Here is a 6343-nt window from a genome sequence, read left to right as displayed (position 1 = left end):
TGATCTTTTCTTTATGTCAGACGGGACGTTCTTGACATTAGTTCTACCCTGTTGATCAAATTTCTTTATGAGCTTGTTGAACTGTCTCCCAAGCATGGCTAAGGCTTCTGATATACTTTCATCACCTCCAGTACATCCTGCTTCTGACTCCTCTTCAGCATTAGATACAAAAGCATACTCACCCAAGCCCATTTCAAAGGTTTGGAGGGAACCAATGAGCTCATCCACCTTCATGTTGCAGATGTCCTGCGCCTCCTCTATGGCTGTGACCTTCATAGCAAATCTCTTAGGCAAGGACCTGAGAATCTTTCTTACAAGTTTCTCTTCAGCCATTTTCTCACCTAGTCCACCAGAGGTGTTTGCAATTTCAAGAATATTCATGTGAAAGTCATGAATAGTCTCATCCTCTTTCATCCTCAGATTTTCAAACTTGGTGGTCAGCATCTGAAGTTTGGACATCTTCACCTTGGAAGTACCTTCGTGTGTTACTTTGAGGGTATCCCAAACTTCCTTAGCTAGTTCACAGTGGTGTACCAGCCTGAAGATGTTCTTGCTGATTCCATTGAACAATGCATTCAAGGCCTTGGAATTTCCAAGAGCTAATGCCTCTTGCTCCTTGTCCCACTCTTCTTCAGGAATCTGCACACTGACTTCATCTTCACCTGTCCTCATTGGATGTTCCCATCCTTTGTTGACAGCTCTCCAGACTTTGCTATCTAGAGACCTTAAGAAAGCTATCATACGAGGCTTCCAGTCATCATAATTAGATCCATCCAACATGGGTGGTCTGTTTGAGTGTCCTAAATCCTTGTCCATGGTACTAGAAAGTAACTTCCCTAGATCTCACCCAGAAATTCACAGGCAGGGTGCCTGCTCTGATGCCAATTGAAATTCTAGTTATCAGACTTTGGATGTCACACTGGTTGTTATGACATCCAGTTCTGCACAGACAGGGATTATACAGAACTTAACAGTAAGTGCAGTAATTAACACAAGTAATTGTTCACCCAGTTCAGTCCAACATGACCTACATCTGGGGGCTACCAAGCCAGGGAGGAAATCCACTATTAGTAGTATCAATTCAAAGCTAAACTCACCCGTTTACAACTTATCACTTAATCCCTACCCAATGCAATTTCAATCTTAACCTAAGATCAGAGTTCCTACTCACTCCCCCTCAATCACCTCAGTGATATTAAAGACACTTTGAAGTCACACTTCAAACACAACTCTTGATTATGCTTCACAGCTTAAATCAAGATACACAGCACTCACGCTTAAAAGCTTTGAGTGACACAACACTTACAACTCAATGAACACCCTATGCCAAAGCTATCATCTACTTGATAATGGCTTGGCTTACAAGATACGTCTAATACTAGACTCACAAAAATACAACAGTGAAGTATGATGGACACACAAAATCTTCACGCCTCAAAATCCCCGAAACTGAATGAAGGAACGCCTTCCTTTTTATATTGCAGCACCTGGGCTTTTGCACCTGTATTCTCCTGAATTTAAGGTCACTCAAGTTCCCATAAATTCAACATTTAGGTTACTAACAAATAGGCTATTTGTTAGGTTCATTGAATGTAGCTTGGTTGTTGATTTCCTGGATTTTCTCTCAGCTGTTGAATCCCTGAATAATAGCCTGAGAAAAAGCTGAAACAGAAAACTGAACAACCTACAATTTAGCATATGCTGTCAGGCATGAATGTCACGACATTCAGCTTGACATCAAGGTCCATATGCTGAGTCTGTTTTTCCAGAAAACAGACTGTACAATTTTGCTGACCTGTACATGATCAAAATGACCATACTACAGTAACAGCTTACATTAATAAATGTCAAAGTGTCCAACTTAACATTTACACATTTGGCCTTAAGTTAGTTCTGTTATTCTCTTGAAGAACAAACTAAGTTACATGCTGAAGTATAACAGAACACCACTCTGTCTAATCTTCAGCAGCTGCTTTCAATGATGAATGTCATAACATCCAGTTTGACATTCAGTCAGTAGGCCTTATGCCAGGTCTGGTTCTTCCTTGATAACCAGACTGCAAATAAATACTAAGTTCTAACAGAACTCCTGCTGTTTTATTCCTTAGTATCTGTTAACAGGTATGAGTGTCACAACATCCAGTTTGACATTCAATAAATCCTGTGTTAGCTAGTCCTGCAGTAACTACAATGTAGTCACACATACATGTTATGACATCAGTCAAGACATTAGTGTTTTACCATATAATGCAGCCAATTAAACACCTACAGAGACTACTCCCCAGAAGAGTCGCCACTTAATTTTTGTAGCGGGAAATTCATGATCATCATGCTATGGATAAGCAAGACATCAAATAACAAGAGTCACCACCGTGCTTTTATTGTTTCCAAGGGAAAAGGGAAAAGTACGAACAAAACCCAAAAATAAGAAGTTTTCAAATCAAAACTAATAAAATGCCAGAGATTAGAGGTAAGGGGGTTGGTTACACAGAGGGAAGGTGTTAGCACCCAAAGTGTCCTAGGTAGCCCTTTTTTGTATGCATATGTATTTTGTACAAATGATGTTTGCAAATAAATAGAATGAGCAGATGAGAAAAGAATTCATTAATTATATTTTTGTGTTTGACAAGACCTTCGGACTTGTGCCTACGTACTAATATAAAAATGAGGGATCAAAACCTCGTAGTTCGTGATACAAATTTCAAAGTGGATGCATTGCTTTTAACAAAAATTAGGTTTGAAAGGCACAAAGGCCTAGAAAATGGTTTGAACGAGTTAGTTCTTTTTTGGATTTTGAAAATTTTAAGTCAAGTATAGTTAAGTTTATTTACAAGTTTGATTTAAGAAAAGAAGTTTGAAAATGCAATGGCATAAGGCCAAAGTTTCTAGTTTGCAAAGGGTCTAAGTTTAGAAAGAAAAAAAACACAAACAAAGAAGTATTTTTTAAAAGGAGGGAGAGATTTTGAAATTAAAGAGATGGGGAGTAAATGAAGAGACTAATCCTAAGCATAATTTAAAAGTTAAGAGTTGAAAAGATCTGACCAATGGGCTGCAATCCAATAGACAAGAATTTCATATAGAAACCCAAATTCCCTTGGACATTAGAATCAAGCAACAAAAAAGGCACACAATATTAACTTGAAGAGCAAGGCATCAAATAAAGATAGCCACATCCAAGATTAGCCATTCCATGATCTTCTTCAAATTTTCCCATGTAGCAGACGAATCCCATGATGCCATAAGTCACAGGTTCAAAATAACAGCTTCATAATGATCATGTTGTAGATGAGCTCAAATGGATCTTTCAAGGATGTATCAGATGAATTTTCAGATTACAAGCACTTGGTTACATGAAAGTTATCATTGGCCAAGTCCTTTGCATAGGGAGTGTTGCCTAAATTCTAAGTCCAATTGTCTCAGATCAAACCAACAGTCCACACAAGATGTTTTTTAGGGTTTTTGTTCTTATCATGTACATTAATGGCCAAATACCACACAAACACACACAATATACACAAGCAAAATATATCACAAAATATGGTCCAAATGGACAAAGTGAAAATGACATTAACATAAATAATAAGAATGGTATGAATAATAGCAAATGGATAGGGCTTAAAAATAAAGTGCATTAAAGTAAATAACTTGAAAGTAAATGTTAGTTGTTAATGAGTTAGAAGTTAGTATTGCTTTTTCTTTTTGTTTTAAGTCATTCTTTGGAGAACACTCAACCCACTTATCACAAGCATGGATCCTTGAACCAAGACATCTTCCAAAGGAAGGAAAAAAGGCCAAGTTTCCACAGAATACCATGAAAGAGGGGAGACTTACAATCTCACTAACTAGAATGCTATGCCTTTTGTGTCAAAAATTTAACGCTATGTTAAGCAATCGTAATTGGACTTATGTAGAAGTCACAACTATTTGAGGTCGGGCAATAGAATTTTGGTGTTAATGCATGTTAGAGACATAGTATAATGGACTATGCTCATGAAACATACCACACACAAAAAGAATGTGCAAAAGAGGTGGCCTAATATCATCCATACTTATGTTGATTTTCAATCAACTAGCCTTAGGACATTGAGATATCATAGGACCATGACATGAATGCATAAAGAAGGGGAATAAGATGAAGAGGGGGGGGGAATGGATGAAACTCAAATTAGACAAAGGAGGACTTTTACCAAATTAAGATCATTCATTCATTTTGGGAGATGGAATGTACATTCCATCAATCCCCTAAATCCAATGACCTTAACCTAGCAAAGTCAAATCAACCTTGACCAAGGCCCAACAACACAAGTCAAACTCATACAAATAATCAAAATGGCTCAACACAATTATTTGGCATTTATTCAATTTAAAAAAATACTAAAAACAATGCATTAAATTAAATATGGTTTTTCAAATTCCTAAAACCTCATCAAAACACCAAAGAAATGCCCATGAGATTTATATAGGTCAAATAAGGTCAAAGGACCTTGGAAAAAAATTTTCAGATTTTTTAGAGACTTAAAAGTATTTTTAAATAATTAAAACTATTCACAAAGTCAATTAAATCATGAAAAGTATTAATAATGATCCAAAAGATAATTTTAATATAGAATATGAAAGAGGATTTTATTTAAAAAAAATTGGTGAAACTTTCATATTTTTTGGATTAATATTAAAATTAATATGAATTAATGAAAAAAAAATGAAATTCAAATATTCAGAAAAAACGTGGACCACTTGATCTCCCTGATTAATTGAGGTGGCAAATCAAGTGGCCATCAGTGCGCTTTCCACCATAGTCACTACTCAACGCGTAACACAAGTGGTAATTACAAGCAACACGTAACACAAGTGGCCATCAGAGCGCTTTCCACCTTCTCAGGCGAGCCTCACCGGACATGTGTAGTCATCACCATCGAATAAATGAAAAAAGAGGACATGATCTGAAAGAAAAAATGGCGTAGAGCATGAATCTAACCTCAATTTTAACTAACTCCACATATATAGAAAGATATGAGGAGATGAATTTTGAGGTGTGTCAACTGAGTTGCTTCTATTTGACCTCAAAGCAACTCAATCTTCTTGCTACATTGGTAGGACGTAAGACAACCAAATATCCAAGAGAATTGATGAGAATCGAGTGAGAATCGAAGAGAAGAAAATTTCTGGAAAATACCTTCAATGATGTGCAGAACTTGATCTTGCTTGCTTCAATCCTTGCTTGATCACACTCAGGAAGCTTGCAGAAGTGATTTGGAAATGGAACAAAGCTTTGGATCCTGGAGTTTTTGAATCTTCAAACAGTGAGATTCAAACTCAATTTTCAAAATGAAAATTCTTAGGTTTTCCTTTGAATTGTAAGGGTTTGAAGAGAGGGGGCAAAGCTGGCGCGCAAGGATCTTTTCAAATGAGCTCAGAGGGCTTGTATTTATAGCAATTGGGAATGTTATTTGCACACTTCAAGTTTCTTCCAAATTTGGCAATGTCATGCACATGCTTGCATGGGCGTGTACATGCCCATGAAGCAATCCAATTAGGTCCAAATGCATCTAAAATGAGATTAAAATGAAACTTGAATGGCAAGGAAATGTGAAATGGTCATTTTCACTTTTGATTTTTCCACTTGATGCAGGCCTGTTAAAACCATGTGCAGCCCTAGCAAACCTTCTCCAAAATGAATGAAATAGGATTCTTTGGAAAACTTAGATCAATAGGAACAACTGTTATGTTGAACACTTTTCCGGAACTTGGATCAAGGTTAATTTTGAGGTGGAAGTTTGGAAATTTCAACATGTTAAAAATTTTTCTAAGTGTCAAGCCATATACCTCAATGTTCCACCTTACTAAACTTTTTATGTGAGCTCCAAATGAGAACATTGACTTCATCAAAGTTGTCTCTCTTTCAAAGACCTTCAAACTGGTCACCAATTCGACATCATTTGGATTTAGAATGAGAGAGTTATGCATTTTTGAAGTTGAGGAAAATCACTTGTTCAATGGTATTGGTCCAAAATGACCTATAATGTATCCTCATATCACATACTCATAAAAGTTGATTTAGCTCTCACTCAAAACATCAAAGTTGAAGTAGACATATTGAATTTGATTGTTCGACTTGTAAATCTTTCATCTCATAAAAATCTAGCAAGTTATGGCCTTGGGAAGTTGACTTTCAAATTAGAGTTTAGACAAAATGACCTATAATGTTTCAACATAGAAAATGACTTTCCAATCAAAATTAGCCCTAGACTTCAACATGAAAGTTGTTTGGAATGTCATTTAGAGTAACGTTTATCTTGTAATCATTTTCATATGGTGAAAATTGTAGGAGATAGGGTCTAGGGGG

Source organism: Lathyrus oleraceus, chromosome 6, assembly GCF_024323335.1.
Source record: "Lathyrus oleraceus cultivar Zhongwan6 chromosome 6, CAAS_Psat_ZW6_1.0, whole genome shotgun sequence".
NCBI lineage: Eukaryota > Viridiplantae > Streptophyta > Magnoliopsida > Fabales > Fabaceae > Lathyrus > Lathyrus oleraceus.
This window is presented reverse-complemented; position numbering follows the sequence as displayed.